Source organism: Lagopus muta, chromosome Z (genome assembly GCF_023343835.1).
Source record: "Lagopus muta isolate bLagMut1 chromosome Z, bLagMut1 primary, whole genome shotgun sequence".
NCBI classification, from domain to species: domain Eukaryota; kingdom Metazoa; phylum Chordata; class Aves; order Galliformes; family Phasianidae; genus Lagopus; species Lagopus muta.
Window position 1 is genome coordinate 49,772,608 of NC_064472.1, and position 11,916 is coordinate 49,784,523.

Genomic DNA, 11,916 nt, shown 5'->3' on the forward strand with positions numbered 1-11,916 from the left:
ACATTTACTTCTACAGTGTTTGTATTTTTTAAAAGTCAGTTTGAATATGCTAATTTTACAGATGTGTTATCATTGTAAATATATACAGGACTAACATCATCATGAAGCTTGTATAAACATATATTTACGGTCATGGTTTCTGTCAAGAAAAACATGAATTCTTGTGACCCTTGTGATTTCCAAGCTAGAGAGAAATACTTGTTTTCAGTAATTTCTTTCTGTACAGTAAATGCTTTGAAATATTTAACTGTCTTACCTTTCCTTCCCACAAATGGAATAGTAGCTGGAATGTTTTCCCTTGACTTTTTAGTCATAATTTCTCTCTTTGTCTCATGCAGTCTTTTATTTTTCTTCTTTAAACAGACACTCCCTACATCTTATTTTTCCTTTGAAAACTAACCATTTTATCTTATTTGAACAATGGGAACAGCAGTATAGTACAACTGAGCTAAGTATGTACAGCTTTAAGATCTTAAAGCACATTTGATAACTCTTCATCTAAGTAAGATATATTTATCTGTGAATGTCTAAGCTACTTCCTTTGAGAAAGTCATTAGCAGTTGAAAATAAACATTTTTGGTATTGAATTGAACTTGTTGTGATTGTGTTAACACATGTTTTGTCTTAATCAGCTAATGATATGGACATAATAAATGCCTCAGTTTCCTCAGTCAGTTCAAAATGGAATTTACATAATGGATTTTATCTTCATCCTAGTTTTAATTTACATATGTAATATTGGGACTATTAACTAAACTAGTAGAGCAACATTTTGTTTTAGAATTCTTGATAATAGCAAAACAACCAACTGTTTTTCAGATAAGATAACAGCAGGAAACTAAGGCTGATTATTTTGAAAGCCTTCTTACCTTTGGAGCAAGCTTGTGGAAGAGTCCAAATGATGTAGACTCTTCTGAATCAGGGGAGGTGTGGCTTTTCTTTTCAGATTATTATTATTTAAATATATCTTGGGACTCAATATTTGAGGAGAACAACAGCACAGGGGAGGATATTCAGAATATATTCTGAACCATATTGGAGACAATTATTTTTTTCTAAGTACTAGGAGAGTCTTTGAGGCAGTCCCAGATGCGATAAAAATGATTAGTAGAACATTTTTTGAAAATGATTCATTTAAAGGAGGAAGACTATCTATCTCAGTTCTCAGATTGTGAAAGATCACTTCAAGGGTGGAGAAAAGCAATCTGAAAAAATCACTCACTGACTACAGAATTCTTTTAAGATACAAGAGAGTATATATGAAGAAAGTCTGCAAGTAAATCAAGTTTACATGGAAGCAAACCCAAACCTATTACTCAAGGAAACCATGTATGTAAGCAACAAGATTTGGGGAGTATGATTCAGCTGATTAAAAAAGATCCAATTCCACAGAAACAAAAGCAGTATGATAGAGGTTGGAAAGAGTGTGTGTGCAGCCCAGTAGTCATAAAAACTTAAGTGACTTCAGTCATATTGATTTCCTGTGTGCATAGCAAGGCATAGATTGAATAGGCTCTACATAGAGTTGAAGGAATTTTGATAAATTTGAAGGATGCTATGACACATAATTTTATACAGTTCTTCATAAATTAGAGACTGAATTTTTGTAAAGAGAACAATATCCTTCAAAGGAAAAGTATTGTAAAATGCAAGATACATTAGAAGGCCAAATGCATCTCTTCCTTCCCTAAGAGAACTGTGAAGTTAACTGTGTTAATGGGAGTTTTCCATAATTAATCCCTCTGCTGTTTTTATGACAGAAAAATTTTGGATCTATAGCCCAGAGAGAACCAGTGTTTTGTGTTTTATTCTAATCTGATTTTCCTTATAGCAAGAAGAAGTAAGAGAATCCATTGACTTGCAATAAACTGCACATGTGACATGTTAGTACATAGATTTTAATAGTAAAACTTTCCATTGGCCAGGTGGTCCAGTAACAAATACCTTACCAGCTTCATCTTTATATTCTTCTTTATGAAGAATTTAAAAACTGGTCTACTCAAGTTTCAGTGTGTAAACATTTTATACATTGAAGTGCTTTGTACTCTTACTCATTTTCTTTCCTTGAATATTCTGCTTTCTATATTTGAAATAATACTGGGCATTTTATGCACTCACTAACATCTGACACAGCTTCTGTGTGATGTAAAATAGTTTAAAATAATACCCATGTCTTAAATCATCTATGATTACAGCTGTGAAGTGATTGCTAAGTAGATTGTCATAGCCCTCATGATCTTATGAGTACATTAGGAGCACATATGAGTAGTAGAAAAGCTCAGAGTTGTAAAACAAGCAAGAAAACAAAATGTCTTTCTCAGAAATCAACAGCAAAAATATTTCCTGCTTAAATTGAAAGACTAGTGTTAGAAGTTTTAGAAGTCCTAGAAAGGCATTTCAAATGATAGGATATTTTCATGCGTTTTTAACTTCTGTAAGCAGGCAGGTTAAAATTAATCAACAGCATGGCAAATGCCTCTGCTGAAGTGTGACTGCATTGTTTTGTTTTCTGTAGATATGATTTTGAATTCTGGAAAGTCCTACTAATGGCTCTTTGTCTGATTTTACACTCTTTTTATTTTATCAGAGTTTTATTCAAAACTTCATACTCTTCTGTCTCAACTTGCACATATCTTCAGTCTCATCACTGAGATTTGGATAGCTGTCAGTTTCTTCACTCTCTTCTTTTCTCTTCTCCCTTACTTTGGCCACATAACAGATTTTTGTTCTTGTCAAACTGTTTAGGATCTGACATATACTGACATGTCATGGAGGGAGCTAGTCAAGTATCTTTGACAAACATTCACACTGCTAGCCCTTCCACATATATAGGAGAGCTGTGTTTACATTACCTCAGCTCATATTCTGAAAACCAGATAATATGGACTCAAAGAGACCCTAGGTCACTGGCTGTTGCTGTTAGGCTTTGTGACAAGTGCTCCTTTGCTTGTGCTCACAAAGGAGCAAATGGAGTCAGTGACAGGTGGAAGAACTCAGTAATACCCTGCTCTGGCTGCTACCAGACTCGTAAGAGGAGCCATCGGTCCCATCCAAGGCCCATTTCCACATGCCCAGAGAAGCACAGGTACCCAAAGGCAGGTGAGAACCCAAACTGAGAACTCAGAGGAGAGGACGCCTTGTCCAGGCCCCTTCCAGAGTGTCTTCGCTGGAGAACCAGGAATCTACATTCTCAATGGTTGATAACTGTCCTGCTCAGACTGAGGGGGAAGCAGGATGAGGTTGTATATTGGTTGACTGTTGATGTGAGTGCTCTGTGCCTCTGTTCATCACTGTGGTTGGCTGCGTATGTGTACAGATGTTGTGCATCTATGTGCCTGCTAGCAGTATTTGTTCAGTCTTGCTGCTGGCCTAAAACTCAGGCAGGTTTGCCTCTCTTGGACTGTGATTCTCTGATTCTGGCAATGCCTGATCTTCTTCACTAATTGCCTTAGTTATCACACAGAGCTGCACTGCACTAATCTACCTTGTTCTCTCTTGAGGAGGTTCAAAATGCCTCTGAATGTGACATGAAACAGAGAAGCAGGATTTGTTAGTGCACATGAACACTTCTCCCTGATGTGATTCTGGAAATACATTGCCAAGAAGGCCTCAGGCATCCTCCAGGCAATCCATTCAGTCTCACCAAGGCACTCTAGCTTCTTCATGCTGTCAGTACTCAAAGAATTCAGCCTTACAGCAATGACCAGAAATATCACATAATTCTAGACTTCTGCTTTCATAGGCAACTATATCCAACAGCTCACTTCAGAAGTGATTAAACTTCCACATCACATTTAATTAAAAGATTTGCTTATGATTAAGCCTGTTACTCAACCATACCAATGTATTTAGTAGGCTGAAAGTGGTGTAGACATTGCTAACATCAAGTGGTTAAACAGTGGAAGAAAAGAAACTAACTGGAAATTGCAATGTGAAGTCAAATTCGAAATACATCACCAAAAGAGCCATTCCAACAAATGTTACATTTTTGTGGGTGTTCCTTGAAAGGTCTAGGAATGTCAGTATGTTTCAATAGTGCTTTTATTTGATTTCTGCAAGATAACAATTTATAATAATGGTAAGTTAATGTGAGAAGTGAAAAATGCAGGTAAACTACAGGGATTTTGTGTGTGTGTGTGTGTGTGTTTTTAATCTGGGTCTGGAATACTTAACACAGCTACTGCCCAAATAACTTCAAAGTTAATGCCTTGAAAGAAACCATCTGCCTTAATCTTCTAGGAGATGGAATTGGATAGAGCAAGGTGTATGACGTGTAAACATTTAGCTATTTGGGCTTGAACAGAACTACACGATACATTACTTTTATAAACAGTGTTCCTCAACTATACAGAAAAATCCTACAAGCTTTTTGTAATTTTTGTTATCTCTGAACTAAAATTATGTTCTCGAAGGATTTTCCTGTCCATTTTCTAGAATCCTAACATCCATTTCTATGAAAGTGATTTTTGAAAATTAGGAAATCCTGATGATGTGTTTTCAGTTTGACTGCTGTTTATTCTGTTGCTGGGATTTTACACCTGCATATAGAAGAGTAGATAATAATACATACAAGCCTCGCTAACTAATACCACGTTGATACAAGATATGTGAAATGTATCTGATTGAAGATGGTATTTCTTGTGGTAAACGTACATATTTCTCAAAAATAAAGTAGTATTGTTGGTTGTCTTGATGAAAAAAATAGCTGTTTATATTGTGAAACTGATGCCTTCATCAACACACACATTTACCTTTTTCAGGCAGTAGAGATGTTTTCTCTGCAGGTTACTGCCAGTCTCTATGAAGTGTAAGTGAAGTGCATTTATAAATACTTCTACTCTGATAATAGTATTTATACAGTAGTCATCTTTGTCCTAGAAGCCTTCCTCTGACTGGTGTTTAATTCTGTTTTATTGAAAGTGCATGTAACAGGTCGAGCTTGCAACATCCCTCAAATGATTTTCAAACATATGGAATGGATCCTCTTGGGTTTGTTCCTGCAATCATAGCAGGTCTTGTAAATTGTAGTATTTTTCTTTGAGTTTTAGCTGTTGAGTTTTTAATGGCTTTAGATATTTGCATCTCATAAAGACAGCTCAAGCAGTCTCCAAGTAGGGGAAATCTGCAACACTTGATTCCAGCAGACAGTGGCTGGCAATATGGCCAATGAGAATTTAAGTTCCTTTTAGAGAAATGGAAGGGGATGTAGAACTAAGAGCCATCCAGTTCCTCTGTCCCACACTACCTAGCTGGCTAGTAATGAAAGTCCACAGAGACTAATAGATTGTATTCATATTGAGTAAAAGTATGTGTCAATATGGCAAGTGGGTTTTTAATCTTTTTTTTTTTTTTTCTGTATTGACATTACCCACATCTTCAGCTATTTCTTTCATCCATATTTTTTGTTTCTGTATTTTGCTCTGTTCTCTTGTTTTATTTTTTCTTGGTTGCTTCCTGATGAAAAAGAGATTATATTACCAAGTGATCATATGCAATACTTCCAAATTTCTGCTTATAGGAGTTACTGGAGGACAGGATCCAGGATATTTGAGGGATTGAGTTCAACTCAGTAAAGCTCTGTATCTATATACATCTTTTACCTACAGCTAGTCACAATCATAAGAACATAAGCTTATGAACAATATTTGCAGCTTTTTTTGACAGAATCCAAGAGAGGAGAGCAGGAGACATCAAACATGAAATGTGATCTCACCTTCTGCTTAAATTCATATGAGTAATTCTCTTTAGAAAAGAGATAATGCAGATTATTCACACCTCATGAAAGTATGCCATTTATGGCACAGTGTATCTTAAAACACTGAGGCATTATACTTTTATAAAACATTTATAATAATCTTTAAAAATTCAAAATTATTTTCATAATATGAAGAACTGTAAAGTACGTAAGAATACTTCTTGCAATGCCTAAAGACTGCTGCCTGCAGAAATATATAACAGCAAGGTGACCACATATGAATTTTCTCATATATACTCTCCCAGCCTTTGACCAGTCTGAGGACAGATACGCCTTTTACAGACTAAAAAAAAGTTATGTATTTTTATTCTATGATTTTGCCTAGTCAACTTACAAACGTGTAAAATATTACTATCCAAAACATGGCCATATGTTATGTGGAAACCACCTCCTTGGGTTGGTTTTGCATCTGTTTTCTGTCAGTTTTCTTTGGTGCCCTTTTTAGCTCTTGAAGTGGAACACACATTTAACAGCCAATTCCTATTCACTGCCTCCATGACATTTGGATAGTACTGACCTTTGTCATATACCTTATTCCATTGTTTATTTTTGCAAATTGAAGAGTTCTCATTCAGACATCTTCACTGAAGAGTATTCACTTAATTTCTTATTCAGAACTAATTCTACACTTTTTTTTTTTCTTTCCCCTTTCTCCTAACTTTTTTTAGTTCTCCTCTGCCCTTTCAGTCTAATCTAATCTACAGTAAAATATGCTTCTATATGGACAAAAGTTTATCTCCTTTGGAAAGGAGATAAACTAAACTTTTAATATCCAGAGATTATTTAAAGACAATATCTGCCAGATAAATGCATCACATTCCTTGCCAGCTGTTTCAAATGTTTTAGCATTTGTACCTTAGGTGAAACCTAGCTAATATGAACATGAATTTGAAAGTAATGGATCTAGGTAGACCAGTTACTGATTGATAGTAGTTAGGATTTGCTTGTCGGCCAATTCTATTCTGCCAGGAGCATCTCTGAGACATCTCCAGGAACAGGGATTTTGCCTCTGTGACATAGGTTGTTTGAATGGCTTTGTTCCTTACATTATTCTCTGTGGTTTGAAGATGTTTTTGATGTTGTTGTTGTTTTCCTTTCCTGACAAATGTTTTCTCACTACATAATTACTCATAGACCATGACGAATCTCCGCTAGTAATTATGCCCCTAAATGTTTTATTCAGTTTTCTGTTCTATAACTTGAAAACTTGACAGATGGTGTTCTCTTTGCCTAGCGTGGAGGAGTTGTTTGTACTGGCATAGAGTAAATGGTATTTCCTTACTTCTCAAAGATTTTACGTAGTTTTGAAGAAGAACAGAGAGAAAAAGGCTGGAGTTCAAGAAGACTTTGAAATATTTGGGAACACGATTCCTAATTTAGGAGAGAGACTCCTTTCATTTTATGTAGTCCATGTGTTTTAATTCATCATTCTTGAGCTTACTAATACTTTACTATTTTCTCATAAGGAATTTATGTTTTAACGGCACAGTATGTTTAATGGCACAGTATTACTGATCTTAGAAACGTTATTTATTCTTCAGTTTGAAACATTCTTCTTTCGTCAGTGACTACTCAGCCTTTGTTTTTATTGAGCATTTTGTTATCACTTCATACATGGTTTGACACTAAATAATAGGTGATGCTTTGAAACAGGTCTTTTTGATCATTCAGGACATCCTTTTCTGTCTTTCAAATTAATTCTAGAAGATTTTCCATGTTTTACCAAAAAACTGCACTTTTTCCAGAGTTGCAAATACCCTGACTTATCACCCTTCACCTCAGGTGGAGGATAAGGATATAAACAAGTTAGTCCTTGCAAGCACTGGGGTTTACAAATAATTGTTGCTGAATTTGCACAAATCAGAATATCCATATACACTTTAAATACAATAAGTAGCTGCTTTTTGCTTCCATAGATGCAAATTTACTGTGATTGCAAAACATAAGGTCTTCATATATGGCATTAATGCCTTCAATAAGACTTTTGTATGACTCGAAGATTCACTTGTCTTGGGTTTTGGGAGATGCTTTTGCTTCATGTTGTAACACCAGTCTGTAGATCACAGTAGAAAGTTCTGATTCATGAATTATTATGACTTAGGCTGACACTGAATGAATGGCTGTTACAAAAACATCATTATTACTGTGTCTGGTACAGCCAAATATATAGAGAGTCAGTGTAGACAGTCCTTGCTTCTGTCTAAATGTAGTTAAGCGGCCACTGCTTTATGGTAGTTCAAAACTTCTGAGTCCATAGACAGAACTTTGGTTTCTTTCAACAGTAGTCATTAAATTCCTCAAGGCTCCTTTCTGAGAACTACAAATAAGAGTTTGTGATTAACACTAACTCTAAAATTCCATTGTTTTCAAGAATATAATTACAGTACACAGGATGATAGGAGGAGGAGATTAACTAAGTAATCTTCTTATTTATATAATGTATTTATCTTGTGAAAAGGTTCTTTATTCCAGTACATCTATCATCTCTTCTTAAACAGGCTTTCATAAAGAGCATGTCAGTAGTTAAGTGCGTTTAGAATCCCAATGGCACGGGAAATGCATATTCTGATCCATTTAAGGGTGGTAAATACTTGATCTTCAAACAGTTCTCTTCCACTCATTCTACACCTTTGTGTGTGTGTATGCCACAGTGTTTTCCAGATAATAAGCAATTTGCTTGCTTATAAGGTTGTCAAGCATTTCACTTGCTAAGAATGGGAAACTTTTTATGAAATCTGCTTCTTTCTGAGAAATGTGTTAAGAGCCACTAGAAATTTTACTGATATACTTCTACCTTGAATTTATTTGTGTTTAAATTGCTTTTAATTTTTTTCCATTTTATTGTGAGTATGACAGGCAGAATTGGTTGTTAAGTTGCTATATACTTAATGTTTCTTTGTAACCTAAGCATTTACTGTTTCATAAATTGAACTCCTTGAATGTGAAGAGGCCCTCATTGTAGGTCTGGAGAGCACTTAGCTCATTCTGGTTCTGCCTAATGGGTTTCAAAAGCACTTACAATCACTGGGTAGCATTTTCATCTCCTCATTTTCTAACACTGATGGTCTGAGCCCACTTCACTACAGTGTTTGCATAACTGGTTCAACTAGAAATAAGACTTGAACATTTAGGTTTCTCCATATGAGATAATGTTAGTAAAGATTGATCTGCTAAACTGAGCGAGTTCTAAATGCACCATTAAAACATGCTCCTCAGGAGGGCAGTGTTGAATTTCTAGTTTTCATCTTTAGTCAGTTTTGTGTGTTTGTGTATCTGCGCACATGTATGCACCTTCATATTTTGAAAAGACCATGCTATTTTTGTCTCTTTCAGACACTTTGGGTGTTTTGGAAAGGAGACTTTGGATAAGCCTCCTTTCCAAATGTTTAAGTTTATTCACGTTTAAAGGAAAGGCAAATCATATTTTTCTTTGTCTTTCTTTGTAGGGTATTTTGATCTGCATATATATCTGCCAGCTTGAACTCAGTGGGAGTGAGTTATGTAGGTCTTAACAAATATTTGAACATTTACAAAGTTGCTCCAAATTAAAATTGCCAATCTCGTGGATGCATCCTTATCTTAAATAAATAAATAAATAAATAAATAAGTCTTACTGTATTGAAAGAATAAATATCAGTATGCTAATCACTAGTTCATACGTAATTTTCATTTTTGATGGGAAGACCTTCAGGGAAGCTTATGGAGAAGGGTGTCAGTGGGGGCAGTTATGTACTTTTTGTCAACTTGTCTTATTTTTTGATGTCTGAATTACTTACTTCTACTACATTATGTTATTATTACAATTTCTTGCCTAGTTGTTTTTCTAATTTACTTACATTTGGCCATGATTTTCCACCATAATTGAAAAATTAATAATAAATTACTGGAAAGCAGCAAGTAGAACTAACATGATGTGGCGACAGTATCCAAACCTAGTATATATAGGCTTTTACATGCCTACAGTAGGTCTTCATGGCATTTGAGTGTCTCTGCAGCATTTATAGCTGTACTAAAGATGACAGCAATATAGATTTGTTAATGCCAACAGGAGAAAAGATTTGGCAGTCAAAGACTCATACAATCATAGAATGGCTTGCATTTGAAGTCATAGGCTTTCATTCATGGGGATTGGATAGAGCACATTAGGTGGCCCATGCAGAAGTCTTTGATGTTGACACTAATGCTGATAACAGCTTCAAGTAGATTAGTGCTAATAAAGCTTTTCCTACTCTTGGTAGGAAGCACATTTCTGATTAGACTGTGGTCATATACAGTGCATTGTGTGTGTGCAAACAGTGTGACCCCTGGTGTCACTTCCGAGAACTCCACCGCCTGATCGGTTTTCAGAAATAATGTTGTGATAACTGGAGAATCAAAAATGCTAGCTGGGTCTCTGAGCATTTTGGATTCTAGTCTTCTGCAGTATGTCTTCAGATGATTTTTTTTAGATGTTTTTTCCTCCTGAAGTAAAGATATCCAAGGAAATATTGCTCTGAGCAACTTAGGTACAAGAAACACCAGATGCACTGGAACCCTGCAGTACAGTGACAGTGAGTATCTAATCCACTTAATGCTGGACATGCCTTATATTCCGGTTTTGTTTTTTGTTTTGCCAGGGAATCATAGAATCATAGACTTGCTCAGGTTGGAAAAGACCTTCAAGATCATCAAGTCCAACTAACTAGGAACTAGGACTTCAGAACAAAGCAATGCCTCCCACTTCAGTGTGTTCTTTCTACCGAGGCTTCAGAGAGCCAGAAAAAACTGTTCAGGATCCAAAATAACTTAGATGGTGATCGTAGTACCTCCACCAGAATACTGACCAAATTTCCAGGCCACACATATCTTTTGTAAGAGCATTTTCTGCCTTTCAAGTTTGGCTCTGAAAACAAAATGCAAAAGCTAGGAAAAATAAAAAAGGGAGAGAGACTGATAGAAAATTTGTTCTGCTTTTCTGATTATGATGTTTCACTGAGTATAAATATGAGGAGGAGCAAATCTGGTATTTTTTCTGTCTGTTCCAAAGACTGCTTTCTTTTTCTAGTCAATAAATAAATAAACAAATAAAAATAAAAGCCCTCATTCTCTTTGCTGAGAGCTGAATCTGGAAGATCATTTCTGTCTGTACCAACCAATATTTGGAACCAACTCAAAAAAGTAAAGCAGCAGAATTTGTTGGTTAGAACAAGCTATGCAATAATTGACACCATTGTTCATCAGTCCTGTTTAGAGAAGGATTTTTTTTTTTTTCTGGAATGACCTTTGGACAGTAATGCTGTCATCTGCTTTGTTGTCCTCTTTGGCTTCTTTTGGGCCTTAGTGCTATCATAAAACATCAGAATAGTTGAGGTTAGCAGGTGTCTCTGGAGATCAGCTGACACTCCTCATGCAGAGGCACCCAGAGCAAGGGTGCCCAGAAACACATCCAAGTGACTTTGAACTATCAGCAAGGAGGTTTCACAGTCTCCCTGGGCAGCCTGTGCCTGTGGTCCCTCACCTGTACAGTACTGAGTATTTCCTGAGGTTCAGAAGGATCCTTCTGTGCTCCGGTCTGCCCACTGTTTCTTGTCCTGGCACTGGTCATCACCGAAAAGTGCCTGGCTTCACACTTCTGCACTGTCCCTTAAGGTATTTGTATATATTTATGAAATCCTCCCTAAGCTTCCTCTTCTCTAGCCAGAATAGTCCCATCTCACTCAGACTTATCTCATAAGAGAGGTGCTGTAGCAGACCATCAAAAAACACTTCATGGTGTGCCTAGAATTGTCTCAAACAACTGCAAGATAAGACTGTGACAAATGGAAGGCTGAAGAGCTGGTGAAGAAGAGACTGCCATGAACAACAGGATGATCTTGCTCTATCTTAAACATTCCTCAATATTTCTGGTTTGCTGCAAACTCATTTGCTGATGACACCTGTAAACCTAGTAAGCATTTGAGACTTTGATACTTCAGAATTCCTTGATGAGCAGTCTCACAGACCAAGGACACCTTCATGTTCTGCGTTTGACTGGACAAATGTGGGTACTCCAAGTAGTGAAATCCTTCTCTGCCTCTCTCTCCCACTCTCCCCTTCCCTGCACCCTTTCTTTCCTTTTCAGTCATAAAATTGTTAAGTACTGCAATGTTTATTTTGATTTCTCATGAAGTTGCATAGTTTAG